This window comes from Ischnura elegans, chromosome 2 (genome assembly GCF_921293095.1).
Source record: "Ischnura elegans chromosome 2, ioIscEleg1.1, whole genome shotgun sequence".
NCBI lineage: Eukaryota > Metazoa > Arthropoda > Insecta > Odonata > Coenagrionidae > Ischnura > Ischnura elegans.
In genome coordinates, this window is record NC_060247.1 from 42,225,548 (window position 1) to 42,243,839 (window position 18,292).

General features: G+C 42.2%; 1 protein-coding gene across 1 annotated transcript in view; it reads right to left on the reverse strand.

Annotated features, from left to right (window-relative positions):
• LOC124174217 (serine/arginine repetitive matrix protein 2-like) overlaps window positions 1-17,409 on the reverse strand; it is a gene marked incomplete at its 3' end in the record, with an annotated part of 218,332 nt that extends 200,923 nt beyond the window's left edge. The window contains exon 1 of the mRNA XM_046553312.1: window positions 14,904-17,409. The remainder of the gene's footprint in view (window positions 1-14,903) is intronic.
• Between the last annotated feature and the right edge of the window lie 883 nt (window positions 17,410-18,292).

Below are 18,292 nucleotides of genomic sequence, written 5' to 3' on the forward strand. Positions count from 1 at the left end.
TAAACCGTAGATGCTAAAGTCGGAATGGTACTTCTCTAATCCTGTAAGCAGCTGAGGTAGTGGAAATGTAATCATAAAATATTTTGAGCTGAGGAATAAATAATTTAGCGGTATTAGGATGCTCCACCCATTGGATAAAAATGACTGGACCCTGATAATTTATTAACGTAATGATTTTATGGCATAATATCTGTCTCGTCATTAAATTAGCGATGAGGTAAATTGCAGAGCAATTTTCATTCAATTACACCACAATTCCGACAAATTGCACCTTCGAAGGTCAAAAGCAATATTTTTAGTTTTCACTTTCTCTCCACTTCATTTAAATAGTAGCCGAAACTTAATAATGAAAATTCAAAGGTTTCCAATTGAACCTACAGTCTAGAGTTTATATATTTGCACACGAGGCCTTCAGAAACATGCAGTTATTTGTGCTTTGTGGCAAGCGTGAAAAATAAACAAACGGGGGAAAATTTCCAGCTTGTATTCAAATGCATGAAAATTTGCAGCCGCAATTTTATTTTTTCACACGATATGATTTCAGTACGATTGAGTATGATTGTATGTACGTATTTATTTAAAATCTTACTCGGCAATGGTTGATATCAGTTATTTATTTGTGTTAAAAACATGTTTACATTTCTCTGAATTGCCATGTCTCCGTTTCCGTTCTTTAATAAAGAAAATTGGAAGAACAGACGGCATTGTAACAGGTAGAAAGAAATATAAGTTAAGATATTTATTATCTTCTATTAAATGTGTCACGATGTGGTGGAAGTTCTTAAAATTAGTTAAATGAGACCTTACAACATTTCCACAGGATTTATTCGAACACGACGTCCCTCGTTATGTTGTTGAAACAACATTAATTATCAAGAGCGTACCAAATACAACAACATTATCCAGTTATCAATGGCATTTGATTATGTTTCTGCAACAACGGAACGCGTCGTGTTTGAATAAACGCTGAGGAGATATTGCAATTATCCAGCTAAGATATTTACTGACTGGTTTTTGATGTAAAGAGAATATTTTTAAAATACAAAAATTCTTCTAATAAAACGGCCTTTAATCGTATGCATGAGCAACTTCATTCGATAAATAACGATCAACGCGATATGAAAAGTAAAAAAATTAAAAACTCTGACTCATTCTATAAGCTGTTGAGGTCTATTTACACGGTACATAAACCCGTACGAGTTTAAGTCTAAATATACAAACGCGTGAACGAACACGAAAATGCACCATGCTGACCACCCAACTTGTGCGAATGCGTGTACAGAAAATCGAACCTGTTCTAATTTGGTTCGTGCATTCCTGCGTGTTCCGTTCCACAAAAATCGTTCATGCAAACAGATATGAACTCTTTAACGTGTTAATTTATCGTTTAAACAGGCCGTTACACGTATGTCTAACCTCACAAAGGCTGACGGACAAGGGAACCTTTCATAATCTCCTCCGCATAATAATCCTCTCCCGCCGCAGCTTCCAACTAACAGAGTCCAGGGGGAGAGGTAGCAACGCAGCCGCTCTCTTTCTGTTACTACGAGCGCCTCACTATTTTATTCCTCCAGCCCATACCATCCATCCAATTCATACGGGCTCTGCGTATCGTCTGGCAAGGATCTACCAAACATTTTCACAGACTCACTCTCTCTTTCTCACTCTACCCAACCTCCTTCCCCTCTCAAAACAGTGGCTTTGCAGGGATTTAGTTTTCCCCGCGCGCGAGGATGAAGACGTTCGTAAATACAGGTTCCGGATCCCAATTAACTTTAAAATAGCATCATAAACAACTCCTATCTCTGATGAGGGGTGTTATAAATGTCGGTGTCCGTGTAATTGACGTCAAGCGCAGAGTTCGGAAAGGGGAGTCACGGAAGCACAGTGAAGCTCATCGTCAGACAAGGATGTCGGATTACCACCTCAGTGAAAGCTACCCAGGGCCATATAATTATTACATAACTTCAATAAAAATCTGTCAACTGATACATAAATTCATATGAAATATGTGAATATGATGGGGATTTTCAAAAGGATAGGGAATTCATTCCTAATGACCACCAAGAGTGGTCAGAAAAAAATAATTTCACCAGCTATAGCGACAACACAAGCGTAGATAACCTTATTTTGCATGGATTGTATTCCCTAATAAGAGAAGAGCTGGGTTGCTGGTCGGAGGGCCACGGGTTCAAAACCCAGATGAAGCCTTATCTCTCGAACTACTAAGCGGTCCATGGAATTCGCCCCCCTAGCCTGAATTTACACGCCTGGGGTTTAGTCAGGGGTGAGCTCCACCATCACCTATTCTAACTAACCTTCTGGTTGAATCAAAGAGTGAATGAGATTTCTCCACTTTTAAACTGAAAGAACTAGATGCCAATTGCAGTAGCATTCTATTAATGGATTGTATTTAAAATTGCCACATAAGATAATTGCTGGATAGATAGATGGTATGTTCATGAGAGCCTTAGAAAAAAAATCAACAGTGGAACCCAGTAAACCGGTACTACAGAATAGGAGTCCCATAGAAATAAAAAAATAAGCCGCTCATTATGTTAACGGAAGTATTTTACTCCTGTAATCACAGCAAAGGAAAGATTGAGTCCTTGTCACATACGAGACGGATTAGATCGATAAAACAGAAAGGAAGAGGCAGCCACCAAGATAAATTTTTACGGGTGATAAATTATAAAAAAGACCAATAGAAGTTGCAATATCCTCATGTTTTCTCAGAGGTAGGAAAAAAGGCCTACCAACCTACAAGAAAGTAAGAAGAGGATATAATTTTAAAATTGGTATTGCCACGAGTAAGCACGAGCATAATTGAAGGAAAACCATTTTTTTAAACCGTCATTTTTAACAGTAAAAAAACTTGACTTCGATTATAATTTCGCTTCACACGGCCTTACTTAATCCCCTACACGCGAAGTACGAGTATATGGACATGTTGGCGAAAATTTCGCGGGGTTAATTTTTGTCTGTTTCACTAATCTTCTCCAAGCGGTCGGAGTGCTTACGCCTGTCACCGTCGTCGACATCATTACGAGGGAAGAAGGGACTTTCAGCCATAATGGATGGAGAGAGGACTCTCATGGAAATCATCAAGACGGGGAGGAAAATGGAGTGACATGACTTCATTCCTGAGACGGGTCCACCGCGGCTTTATTTCACGACCAACGGAGAGTGATTAAGCCATGAATTCCGTAAAAATATAAACATCTTCTCACTAATCATTAATTTGCTCGACGTAACACGATGTTAATACGGGTATTATCATAAAGGTGTCACTCCATCTGCGAGTATATTCATCACTTCTAACAATAAAATACTTATGCTTCAACTTTTTCTTCACATAACACGTCAGATCACAGAGGTAGAGTTAAGTGAGTGACTCAAAATGGCCTGAAGAAACAGAAAAATTGATATTCAATTTACCTATTAATGACGAAAAAATACAACTATTCCCGTGAATTCACGTCTGTCACGGCATGACTCATAGAAAACTGTGGTTATAATAGGCCGCAGATAGAATCTACAAGGTTTGTGAACAAAAATCAATTTAAAAACGATAGTTTTTTACTCAGAAATCCGAAAAATTGATATTTATTTTACCTATTAATGATGAACAAATACAACTATTCCCGTGAATTATGTCACTACATGGCTAATACAAGCCTTTCTTTATAATAGACCGCATATAGAATATTTAGGGTTTGCGAACAAACAGCACTTCAAAAACGATTGTTTTTATTCAGAAATACAAATGGTACTTTTTTGTAGACAGGTATACTTTGTATATATTTTCTATCACTTTCGCGCGTATTATGAGAATGAGTTCATTTAGCCTAGCTCCTGAAAAAGGTGAGTTTTCAAAAATCATTTCAAATTATTTTCTTACTACTACTTCAAATCATGATATACTGAATTAATAGAACTAGAAAAAAATGCACTTTTCGCTGAAACTAGAACTTAGGAAAGGCAATTGAGCCGATTCATGATTGAAAAAACATTGCAAGGCTTAGCGATGACAAAAGTCAAACACGATACCCCTACGTGAAATCTGAGAGCAGAATTATGAGAACAAGGAAAAAATTTGAATCGTAGAAAGCCATACGACATTCGTTAATTAATCATTAAAGAAATCATGGCCAGCGTGTCATAAAAATACAATCAATTTTGATGTCGAAGAATTATGCGTACACATACACTAACACCTAGCACATAAACTGCCCACCGTATCAGTTCAAACAATATTGCTCCCGCATTTCTATTAAATTTATCAACAAATAGTGGTTCGAAGCTATGAGAGAGGATTGGAGATCTACCACCAAAAATCAACCAATTTTAATCACCCCTAAAGTCTACACGGAATGATAATTCACCAAAAACAGAGCAATCCCGTCCGAAATGAGGGTAAATTATATTAATGCTTATAGAATTATCCCTCAAAATCCCTCACTGCCGCCACCGTATCAATCGCATGATTCGGCAGTTACAATTTAAATAATTGGCCCGTGATTAAACAAGATCGCTGACAGCTCGGAATGAGTTGGGGTCTACGTTCACAGAAGGGGAGCGGGGTTGCTAGAGGGGGGGGGGAATTAGGGCACGACGACGTATATTTTTTTCTTTCATTTATCCTTTCCCCTCCCCCTTCACTCAGTCCCTGGCGGGTCCGGGTCGGGGGTTTTAGACCACCCTGGGGGAAGGCCTGGCACAAACACACGCGCACACGGTGGCAATTAATTAAAACACACCGTCACGCCTTCTCCCGGCTGCGGCTGCCCCTGCAATCAACACCCATAAAAGTGTCGATGAAACCTAAAAGGACCCGCATCGACACTCGGCTCTGCCTCTATAAAAGACAGAGATTCTTTCCATTGTATGAATGGGGGGGGGGGGGGACTATTCAAGCTGGCAGGACCGCTATTGTATGGCATACAATATTGAATAATAGTTTTCTCAAACGTTATTTAAAAGGAAGGTTCTGAAGTCATCGAACTTAAACATCGATATTTAAAATCAAATTTTGGGGGGATACGCAGGATAGAAGAAAGAAATTATCAGCAAAACTGCCCAGGCAAAGAGAACATTCCACCAAAATAAAGATTTAACTTACAGCGGGAATTTTAAACATAGAAGTAGGGAAACAATTTATCAGAAATTACATTTGGAATAAGCTCTTTACGTTATTTAAAGAACGCTAGGCAATCATAGACGACTGAAATCGAGAAAAAGCTGGCTAAAAAGGATTTTTTTCACTTTTAATGTAGGAAAAAACGATTATTTTTTATTTATATCTTCACGTCGTCCACCGACATTTAAAAGCAAATTTTGGGTGTCCATGATAAAATATAAACAACGAATCACAAAATATATTTTACCATGGATACACCGCATTTCCACCACGTCAAACCCGAAACAATTTCATATAGGAATTTAAGGCGGATACACAGAAAAATAAATATGCACAGTATTATGATTATATTTCCGAAGGTGATCCCTCCAACGGGCAATAGTCTCCGGGGTCACCTATAGCTCAAAATACGTTTTGCATCTATGATATTTAAATTTTAAATTGTATAAGGAGCAATGATTGTATCATTATTAGCATTAATATATTAATGAACGTGTAGTGATCATCGGGCACATTCACCGATGTTTAAAAGAAAAATTAGGGTGGATATACAGGATTTGGATACTTAAATCCTTGTATGCACATTGCAACACAGTTATCACTTTCTCCGGCTATTTCAGCCGACCGAGGCACACAATTTTTTATCACCTATGGCGTTTGAATTCAAAAAACCGCATTAACTGCAGTTAACTCAAAAATTAGTGCAGCGATGAATAAAATTGTTATCATAATTTTTAGGGTGTAATGAATATTAAATCAGTTTTACCAAATATGCATACATATTTTAGCATATATCAACATTTTTCGTATAATAATATAATTTTCACCACAATGCCAGAACAAATATGCAATTTTTAAATGTAACACCGGAAAAATAACAAAATCGGAAAAAAAACAATTTCGATTACAACAGAGACCAGAGAAATCTGTTGTTTGCTCATATCTACGGTTAGAACCATAAATCTTTTTTTCAAGTAGCAATATAAAAAGATTTTTGTCATATATTACCATCAAATCTCTGACTCATACATTATGAGGTCTTTAGTGCAGTAGTTAAGACATGAAATTACTTGTGAACGTAAAATGGATATAAGGACTAATGGAATTGGACGCCAAAACTGTTTATGGAAACCTTGTGAAGCTTCGTAAACCAGAGGATTAAATGACACTGATAAAATGTTCACTTCCAACACCGTACAATCCAATTATAATGTAAATATGTACTCCCCAAAGCACTCGCGTCGATTCGTATTGTAAAATGCCCAGAACCTTGCAGGGTCAAAAAACTTAATAATGACTAATGAAGGTAAATATATCAGAAACTCACACACCAAAATAGAACAGAATTAATGAGAAAGTAAATAATGTGATTATAAGGGGCACTAATTCCTCAAATATTTAACCGAATCCAAGCTTTCAGCTCAAAGGAAATTAAAAGCATTAAAAGGGTAAGTAGTAGGCTTCTGCGTATAACACCAAGATTGAAAGGACATGAACCGAGATAGCGTGATGGATCTGACTTGCCTACTCTGAGGCCTACTTTGGCGATAGAGTTTATTTTTATGATTTTTATGTAGTGTAGAAGTACATGGTAAATTTTGTTTCTGTATATTAAAATGAAAACTCAGGAAGAAAATGAAATATTAGGATTTTACTGCAGTTATTTAAGAACGAACGTTTAAATACATTAAAAAAAACAATTAAACGCTCATAAAAGTTCGTTACAAGTTTTTAATTTGATAACTGCCTCCATTTTGAATAATAATATTGAATTTAGGGCTTCAATTTTGGCCTCGGCTTTTGGTCATTGCACAGTTATCTTGTCAGTCATCAGTTCTACAATCTCTATTTCCTTTTTAGGTTCACTAATATATTTGATAAAGCACGACCCGGGTTTCACAAAATAGTTAAATCTTCAGGTGCACCTGACCGTTTAAGTATGTTATGAAACCCGGGTCGTAATTTTTCAAATATATTAGCGAATCTAACTAAGCTTACTATTTTCCATAATGGAAAGGTTGCATAGAGATAAGCCTGAAATCATCAGTTATATCTATATTTACTTTGAGGCTAAAATGGATAAATGAATGCAAGTTTTGCCTACCAAAACAATCACTAAGGCAACGTAGAATCCACGCGACTACTTAGGAGTCAAGGAAAACAATGACGTAGTCGGGGACCCTATCGCCATTTCGCTCTCGGGGATCACGAGAGATAGAAGGCCTCAGGGGAGGTTGTCAGGTTACGTGATCGATCAAGACCGCTGACCCGCTATTGGTAAACCTGCGAAGGTTATTTACCCGGCAAACACCTCGAATAAATAGCGCGGAGGACACGGAAGAAATTACAGGCGAGAAGACTGATGGCAGATATCCACGCATGACACGGAAAATGGCGAATAACTCCGTCGCATGTCATACCCCTGAGCATATAACAAGGGCAAAACAAGAGGAACGAGCATAAACACGATACAAGCCACAAGAAATGAACGCAAAAGCAAAATTGGACAGGGAAGCAGGAACGCAAAGAGACCCTTAAGCATTAATTGTGCGCCTACCATTTTTTATTTGTTTTCCTAAAGGTTACCCCTATATTTTTCATTAATTCTACCATTGACAACAAGACATTTAAGTCCCGTTCACAGTATCTAAAAAGACGTAGAAAGCTTACTTAGCGTCAAGAGACTTTTTATGAACCAGAAAATCATAATGGCATATTTATTCCACCAGAATACAAACCACGCATTAGGTAATCTTGAGAACAATTTTTTCAATCAGAAGAAATTAATTTTTGAGAAGTTATAATTTTTTATACAAATCAACATACTTAGCTACCTTCCTCACTGCAGGTTTATTTCGCGATAAATTTGAGCTTTTCTCAAGAAATGACCATCCTACTTCGGATTACGCCATTTTAAGCTGCCGTAAAACAACGGACGCCCTGACAGAGGTTTCAACTCCTATTACAACACACTGATTGTAAGTCAATTTCCTTTGAGTAAGTCTCATTACTTTTGCTAGTTCTTGGTTGATGATGGACGGCGAACAATCTGTAATCTTTTTTAACCGCAGGCTTCTTGAACACCACATAATTTATCCAAAAATGTGAATTGATCGTTCAATTATTTCTGGCATAACGTCAATAATATCAATATAAATGAAGAGATGAACAATGGTTTAACCCAAAAAGTATTTGAAACCATACGTCACCATTCGGAATACTTTCATATATTTATTACTGTCATTAAAATATTCTGCGAACTAAAGGAAACGTATCTACTCACTTCCTTTAACCATTAAGTACAAAACTGCTCAACATGACACAGTACATACAACGTAGTCAATCGTGGCTCTGATTTTAAGCTCCTGAATGCACTTGCCTGTTGCTTTCGACTAACCAAATATTGAAAAATAATAACAACTAACATCCCGTACAAGCGCAGTTGCAATCCCCTATTTATAGAATATAGAATACCACCGCTAACTTGTATCTATCTCTTCTGGTGCAATAATTGCATTAAAACTGATGTCATTCAATTCCATCTCAATGTGACGACATATCAAAACTAGAATGCGAGAAAACATTCGGATCGACATATCCCGGCTTGAAGCACATAACAAATTTAAAACAGAGGCATCAATGCCTATTACAAACTATACAACTGCATTTCGGAAATAACTAATGAATCAAGATAATGTAACAGCTGTTTAAGCACCTAATTACGAATGATACCTTATTACGAATTGTCTTGATTCCGTCCATAGGAGTACTTTTTTCTACAGTTACCATAATTATTGAAACAAAATTTTTTACTAATCCTTTACACATCTAATATGTACCAAAATCAATACATTATCATTATTATTATTATTATTTTCTACTTTTACAAAATCAACCATAGACTTACGAAAGGAAAGATAGCACAGCACCTATCGGCTATGACTATGTCCACTCCTTCGTTGGGCTAATTACGGGTATACCAAGGACTCTACACTCAATAAATCTCCTTGCGCAAGAAGATACGTGCGAACATCGAGGGCATCTATGAGCAGAATTAGAACGGGCTATTTTAGGAGCAGATATTTACGCGTTCGCGACGTGCTTTCAAGATGAAAATTTTGACGGAAAACATTCGTTTCCGAACCTAATCACAAGCCTGGTTCACACAAGTATCGAAAAAGCTCGGACCATATCAACGAACTACTCTCCCTCCGATACGCATAAGAGCCACAAGGAGGACTACAAACAAGAGAGGGAACATGGGAGAGATAAAGAAAGGACTCAACACAGTTATGATAATAGATAAGAGGGCAAGGGGAATGCATAGAGGAGGCCCAATTCCATTCCATAGAAGGCTGATTTCTGTTGCCACTTCGGTCGCATTTTAATCGGTTTTCAAAAATGTCCGCGACGCGGTGATGAGTGCAATGCGATCCAAATTTTTTACTTTAAATGCAAAATGTAATTGCGAGGAATGGCGTTGAAATGGTATGAATTTTGATGCATCGCATCACCATGCATATAATTTTCGGTTAACACCCTTAATTTTACTATATTTCCGTGAAACCGTGTAACTCCGATCACTTTGTCCGTCAGAGATGCAAGTGGCGACTTTAGTAAACCCATTTAAATGCGCGGTGGGTGACAACACGTTTAGAGGCCAACTCGAGGATTCCCATTTGTAATATTCGAGATCGAGGGACTGGTTCCACCCTTAACAACCCCACTCGTTTTGTTCACGAAGAAGGGGGGATAAGTCTTGCGACATCCAAGACGCTGACTCCCAGTCCTCCACCGCGGGCGCGAGCAAGCTGTCTTCCCCAGCACATGAGTCAACTCTGCGATGGCACTCTCTTGTGAGATATGGGGACTACCGAATGCGGAATTCGGCAGCACGGAACAATCCGAAAATGTGGACGCACGGTGATTCACGAGCGAACCGATACGACAACGGCCTATTGAGTATCGAGCAGATAAGAGCTAATTCCAGCTAATGAGCCAAGCACTGAACAAATTGCGAAAATTATTCACTAAATGGGTACCATCTTTCTCCGATTGCAATTATTTCGAGCAGAAGATAAGATGAATAAATTGCGAAACGAAATAAAATGCGATATTATTATTCACTATCGATACTAAGGACAATGACAGTAGCTCGAAACACGCACAACAAACAAACAACGCTATGACGATTAATGAAATTCTCTCAATCGACTTAAGTTTTTTCTAGTTTACCTATAAACCGAGCATTACTCGACTAATCAGAATCACTTTTTCTTCTTTTCTATAAGCAGCAACTTTTAGCCATATAGTTGCATTTGGAAAATGGAACGACGCATGTTAGGCTGAGGTCAAACCAAAAGCATGTAGGAACAAGTGGTTGAGATTCTTTTTTATTCAAGAAGAACACCTTAAGTAGGGATGTAGATTTATTGAAGAGAAGAAACACATCTCTTGCCCAAACTAATTCTAGATGCCTGATTAGGATACTACCTATGAGGATGCTAATGACGAGAGATCCTAAGTAGCGAGGAAATGAAAGTCTAATTAAATAATAAAACAAAAACGTACCACATCTGAAACATTGGCAGATGAAAAATAGATCGGCTGGGAAATACTGTCTTTCAATGGTATTACATGTTCCTTTGTTAATTTTAAATTTCCAACAGCGGCGGCTAGAGGGTTTTGAGAAAAGGGGGCTTTAGACAACGTCCTACACCTGCTCTATACTCCCTATGTGCCTTTACAGTTATTTTTTTTACATATTAATCAAAAGCTAGGAATTATGTGAATCTTAATGATATTTCAATGTAAAATTAACTAATTCCATGTCAGAAAATTAATAATATTGTGTGCAGACACGTAAACACATTGAATTTATTTTATCTAGTGCAATTTTAGGTCAAATGGGAGGACTCTAGCCCATGTGCTCATCCGTTGGCATAAACCCCGATGTATTTCCGGGATTGTGTTTTGGTTAATGGCAGCTTTTCAAAGCTTAACTTAATAACGTAGCTATCCTTTCGTAGAGATTCGTACTTAAAGAATCCAGCGGATTCTATTTATTTTCTGTACAGCCCCACTCAACGCATGAAGTAGAAGCGTACTTAAGACGGATGATACAGCTCATTTAAAGCTATGCCAAAGCATGGAAATTAATTATTTTATATCAATGAAACCCATGGCGACTACGGCACATCGACGAAAACTCAACCCCTGCCAACACCCCATTGAGGTGGCTCACACGGCATTTCGTTGACGCAGTTTCTATGAAGACTAAAATCAAATCCAAGCCCTCCTCCACACCGTTGGGGTTGCGTCGCCAGGCCAGTCTTGGCGACGTCCTGACTCGCGAGAAAGCAGGGCGCGTCTTCATCCTCAACTTGTTGGCACAATCTCACCGCATACACAGACCGAACGTGGGTTTTGAAGAGGGGCGCGGGGAGCTGGGAATGTTGGGCCTTGAGTGCGTGAGTCAGTTGAATGACAGAAGATCCAACCAAACAGCAGCACCACCACCACCAACACACACGCCAGAATACTACTTCAGCAGACTCCCTTCCTCTTCGATTTCGAATTGCGTACGTTCGCTAGCCGCCAGGCTAGAGGAAAAAGAAGGGTGGGGAAGGAAAACTATTTTTGGGGGGAAGAAGAAGTCTTTCCTTCTACTCTCTTCTCTCTCTGTCTCTCACTCGCACTGGTATCCTCAGGGCCCTATCGCGTCCTCTCCACAGTTCCAACTCCTCCGGTGACTTTTTATCTCGACTCCCTTTTCAGAGGGAAAAAGCATGTCCTGTGTGTGCTACTTTACCCGCGATGGCGTGTGACAACCTCCGAGAAAAATGCGAATAGAGGAAGGAAGGAAGGATGCAAGGAAGAAAGAAGTGGTGAAAAGGGGTGTGTCATTCACGAAATGGTGTATAGAGGGAGGAAGTGAGCTCGTAAAGCGGACACGACGAGGAGAAGAGGAGAATCTTGACGACAGTCAGTGAAAGTAGCTCGCAGTCAGACGATATAACTCATTTTTTTAAATAAATTTCTCCTTTTTAATCGCAATGAGAAGGGGGTGACCGCCAGTTGCAAAGAGGGGGAGGCAGAAAGAGGGTGTACTGTAAAGGCAACGAGCGTTAGAAGAGCGAGAGCTCTGGAATCTCCCATCTTCCCTCCTTACCAGCTTGTGTAATCTCCTCTGTCGTCGTGTCACTCGAGAGAGAGTCCTCCGCAAGAGGGCCCACGGGAAAGGGTTTCTTTTCTGGAAGGAATATAAGGACAAGGGAAGTAGGTTTTGGTTAACTCCACAGGGAGCTGGAAAGACAGACAGTGGGGGGAGGGAGGGGGTTTAGGGGTTGGGTGGTATACCCGACCAAACAAGGCGCAAGATAAGGGTTAGATAGGAGAGGACGGGGAGGTGGGGTATCACTTCCCGTCCCTCACGAATAAAAACTCAATCCACACAGCTTGCTGCCTGGAGAGAGGCAAAAAACAGCAAGACCCCACAACCGACGACACCTTAATTAAGACGGCATTTGGGTGGCGTTTTCTTCAATGAGTCACCTCCAGTTAGCATGGGCCGAAGAAGCGAACGGAATGACGTGAAGCATCGCGTGTCTCTCCGTATACACACTTTTCCTTTTTCCGATCGGGGAGGTTTTGGAGGGTTGATAGAAGCTGCCGAAGTGTATAATTTTAAGACAACAGCGAAAAGGCTTCTTTCCTTCCGCCCGTGAAATCGAAGGAAGGGCTCCCAAGTACAGTGCGATCTCGGTAACCTGACACATATGCAGTCGTGGCGTCGCCGAATTATTGGAAACGTACAGGAAACAAATACAATGCACCAAAATATCTCACTCTTCCTACTGCTTATAGGGGAGAGTCAAGTTGGATAAACACATTGATAATAACGATTATGGCCGATAAAGGCAGATTAAACCCTGGACACCTCATACAAATTATGAACTGAAGGACACCTACATACGTAATAATAAGATATGCATTGAAAAATCTTTCTTATAAAACTTATGAAATTATATTAGCTGAAGGAGGTTGCCTGCTCCACACCACAGACTTGACTGCAAGGCCGGATGACAAATATTGTACTGTATATGAAGGTTTGCCACGCATATTGGTGAATGAAAACTCACCCCTGTCAAGCACCCTTGAGGTGATCCGTAGGGTATGATGCAGGTGAAAAGCGAATAGGTATTTCGAAGAAGATGCCGCACAAAGGAAATGAGTCCCACGGGACAGGGAAGCAATTGGTACTCGTGGATCGTGAAGGTCACGTCGGGGTTAGACGGCGCCGCGCCGGGGTAAACAGTTGTAGTTCCTCCCGGCGCCCTTGCTAATTAACTTGATCCCCAAGGATTTGTTGAGGCTGCCGTATCCTAACTTTCAAACACCACCTCTGCTAACAAACATCCTTATAAAGGTGACGACAGCTCAGGCGAAAGCTCAACACCCTTTTACCTCACGAAAAAAATACGTCGATTTTAATGCCTTTCAAAACCCCGCACGCGAGAAAGATTACACAATATGAGGGTAGGTTCCTAAAATAGTCAGCCATTGGGGAAGTATGGATGTGAAAAAAATAAATACTGCCAAATATCTACTCAAAAGATACAAGACTGAACCGCACGACCATTTTTCACGTACAAGTACATGGATCATTTGAGGGACACACTTCATATGCTAGTTGACACAATCATTCACACCGTCTTTTGATTTGTAACGTCGACCATCATTTGTCGACATATGATATAGATATTTATCATTTTTATTCAGAGGTGACAAAGCCACACTTAACTGACGCAAGGGATTGAATGGGCAAGGATCTTGAGCACTCGTTCTCGGACAGTATACGCTCACGTCACAATAACTACCGTTTCACCTTCGACCTGAAGAAGAAAGCAGGGTGGCTTAAGGAACTATTCCCCAGCATATGCGGCTAGGGAACCCGTCACAGTGTAATCTGAGGTTTCAGGCGAGATGGAGTGGAAACGTGACGTAATGAAAAATGACAACGCAGGAGCAATTTCCACAAATTTCACATTTAATAGTACTACCGGTTTCGCTTTACAGCATCATCAGGTACATGATGATGCTGTAATGCGGTACCGGTTGTACTATTAAATGTAAAATTTGTGGAAATTGCTCCTGCGTTGTCATTTTTCATTCCGTCACAGTGGTCGTTTAAACGGTGGAAAAAATAACAATTACTCATAACGACATTAACCACCTCGCCGGCCTCGGGGTAGTTCTGCTTGGTTGTGATTCTAATCACAATCTTCCAAACCAAAGGCTTCGGGTACGAGTCCCGCCGTTGTAAGTGGCCTCTAACCAGGGCTTAATTGTTTTTTCTATTGATGTTTATTAGTAACACCCTATTTCTCCCCCCGATGAAGATGCCTCACTTTGCTGTCTTCTGGGGGATGTACATACATGAAGAAAGTGATAACCTAGCGGGTAGGGCACCTGTCAATTCGTAAATAACAGCCAAAATCGTAATCTTTGAAGTGCGAGGTAGGGCGAGAGAGGGACTGGTTCCCTTACCCTAGATGTGTGAAGTTCACACGCCTTGAGACGAGCTCTACCCTCACCTGACCAAACCAACCTTCAGGTTGAATCAATGATTGTGAGTGAGTGAACTTAAACAAATTCCCGAACATGTCCGTGAAAAATGATCGTGCGATTCAGAGGCTTTTCAGTTTGCCCCATAGGAAGTAGATCTCACCGACAAAAATAATTAATAAATTGAGGGACAAACCAGGTTTGCACCAGAGGATCCACCGCCGTCGGCGATCCGCGTTTGCCTTCTTCCTGTCCTGACGACAAGCGTCGCCGAGACGAGAATGTGGATGACAGCGAGAATCCTCCTTCTTCTGGATGATGTTTCTTTGTATTTATTAACCAATCCAACGGCAAGGAGATGCACGAATGTTTAGACCGGGGAAAAAAGGTTCACTACTGCAACCTTGCTCCGCCGCTTTCGCACTTGACACTATATGGGGGAGAGGGGGGCGGGGAGTTGGGGGCAGGAGAACAGACGGTCGACGACCCACGTGGCCACGCAGCGATCCTCGCTCTACATGTGCGAGCTGCGGACATTTAAACACAAAAACTTCTAAGGGCTCATAATATAGCCACAGGAGTACACGATAAAATGGGAACTGGTCGACTCTGTTCACTCCGCTCTTGTCCGATACACAACACAGAAGCGTTGGAGAGGAATGTTCCGACAAGAAAAATCCCCAGGGCAAAATGCCAATTGCTTCCCGTGCCTGCACCACAACACCACTCGTTACGATCCCAAAAACTATTTTCGACCCCTGTTTGCACGAATTTTTCGGGGCACCAGCTCCTGGTTTACTTTCCTTGACACTAATGAAAGTTAACTCTCCATCGAATTTGTCCAACGCAAAAGGAGAGAAAAATATCCACGGGGACACACGCAAGTCCACTGGGGGAATTGTATTTTAACAAGAAACGCTCTCCGCTCGATACAAGCAGCCGAGCATGGGGCAGATGAATGATCCAGGGGGGAAACAAGCACAGGGGCGTGTGTGTTCGAATAATCCTCGGGCCACTTACAGGGACAGGTGCCGGCGTAGACGCCTCGAGTAGAAGAAGCGAGGAAGTAGGCACTTGTTTCTCCTCCAATGTATTCCAAACAGCGATGGCGTTTACTTTCTACGTAGGATAAACAGCACGTGATGATGGGTGGGTAGATTCCTCAAATTGCCCCTTTCGCAAGATGGCCAAGCAACACAACACACAGGATGGGAGGAGCAAGGAATGACGGTGACGAATAAAATGCAAAAAAGGAAAAATACAGTCCACGACGGCTGGTGTGAGACTTGGCAAGCGTTCTGCCACGCACCGCCCCCTTTTTCTCTTCAAGCAGCTACTCTCTCGACTCTCGCGCTCTTATATATTCACTATACTATCCAGAGAAGCAAGTCACTTACTGGCAACCGGAGCTGCGGGCGTCTTCTCTCTCACACAATCTTTGAGTACATCGCTTTCAGTCCCACACGAAAAGGAAGATACGGACGACACACGGAGAAGTGGAGTGCGCAACTTCGGTGGCCTCCTTGACTGCTGTGTTGTGACACCTCGAGCAGGCACACAATTACTTGCGTGGGGGACGCTGTGAGAAACCCATTCAGTGTGGGATGCACTGGACACACTCAAAAGAAATTAACAGCAGCAACGAAACGTGATGTGTATCCACTCAAAATGAATTCTCTCGCGTGGAGGCTCAACACAGTGCAACGATGCGGGGAGGAATATCAGCTGTATTTCCTTCAGCACCGCGTTCGTCCCGACCGGCCGCGTTTGTGAGTGCTCCTTCGTATGCGCCACCAAAGTATTCCTCTATTTCACTCAGGCAGCACGCCGCGCCCCCCTCCAGAGGCTCCCCCTCAGTAAAGTCGCCGTCTTCACACACAACACTATTTCGATCGCGGGGCACACGCAGAAAAATCGAATCGCTCCACTTCTCTCTCGGAGAGGAACACAGGCGACCAGCAGCGGTGGAAGAAGTGAGGAGCACGTATGTAGTGTGCAGAGGGGGGCACAGTGCAATAGAAGAGAGAGGGGAGAAGAGAGGAGGGGTACGTGTATATACCGTACGACGGGAGGAAGGAAGAAGGGAGGGTTGATTAAATATCAATGTTGTTGTGAAGTGGATAACACGCACACAAATAGATTGGATTGGAATGGGAATGAATTGTGTGGGTGGGGAGGTTGACAAATATTTCACCAAAAGCGAAAAGAACAACACCTCTAAGTCGTTATGTATCCCTTGTCTCCTTTCCACTCACAAAAGTCTTTCTATCCCTTGTTGTCCTGCGCGATACGGCACCAATATCCGCCACCTCTTCCGCAAGGAAGAGAAGGCAGTAGCAGCGAAGTAGATGGATAGATGCCTGCAGGGCGCAGTCTTCTCCTGCTTCGTCTTCAATGTACACGAGACGAGAGATTATTCGCTGCTCCCGCGAGATATGTGCGACAAAGAGAGTACACTCTGGTCCCGGGGAAGGGGTCCACCCGGGGTGAAGGCGGCACTTGCAGAAAAAGAGAGGGCCCCTATTCTTTCCTTTTTAAAAAACACCACGCTTTTAAAAAAACACACGAGCGGCAGGCCAGGGCCGGAGAAGCAGAGCGCACCGGAGGCTACCGTGGAGGAACGGGCCCGGTCGCCAGCTCCGCACACCGCGGCGCAGCAGAGCGAAGCGGAATATCGTGCGTCCGCTGCTTGCCTTCCCTACTCGGACGAGCCTCCGACACTCCCCAACATGGCGGGAATAAGGGGGAGGGGGGAGAGAGAAAGAATTGAGGAATACGAAGTGCGGGGAGGGGAGGAGCAAGGGGAAGGTGGGGAGGGGCTGGAGGGGTATCTCGACAAAGTAGGAGGGGTCTTAAGTGTACTGCATACGAGAGATAGGAATGGGGAAGTAGGGGAGGGTTGGATATATTTCTTCTTTTTTATTTTAATGGCATGAGGGAGGGGAGGGAAGACATCTACGTAGCGGGTGGGCGAAGGAGGGGGTGGTTATACGGAGAGAAAGAGGGGGTTGTAGAAGGATAAGGATATAGTGGTAGGGGGATGATTGGATGGTTAAGCCTACAGGAGGGATGGGTGAAAGGGGCGACGGGCGGGGAAGGGAGAGGAGACAAGAGCCATCTGTTGGCGGGGTGCTCAAACTACCTTCCGTCCCAGCTGCGCGCAGAACGTGGCGCCGCGCATGCTCAGTGGCGGCCGGTTGTGGAACCATCCGCGTGGTGGGTTTGAGTGTGGCGTCTATCGGGAGAGAGGGGTGAGGTGGACCTCTTCTCCTCCCTTTAGCGAGTCCCTTATGACGCCCTTAAAACCTCCCTCCCTGCAGTTTGCTCCCCACCCACTCACCCTAAAAACCTACCCCTCCCTCCGCCCCGTAGCCAGTGATCTAATCATCGCATTATCGAAAACGGCTTGTATATCCCCAGGGCTGCGTCTACAGCATGCGTGCTTCAGGAAGCCTTGCGAGGCGTCATGGGTACGAATGTATGCATACATCTCGGCGCATGCCATGCGAGCTGTCTTCGCATGCAAATTCATTTCGTCGTTCATTACCGTCCTGTATTCTTGATGTTTTCCTGCCTCGCCTCTTA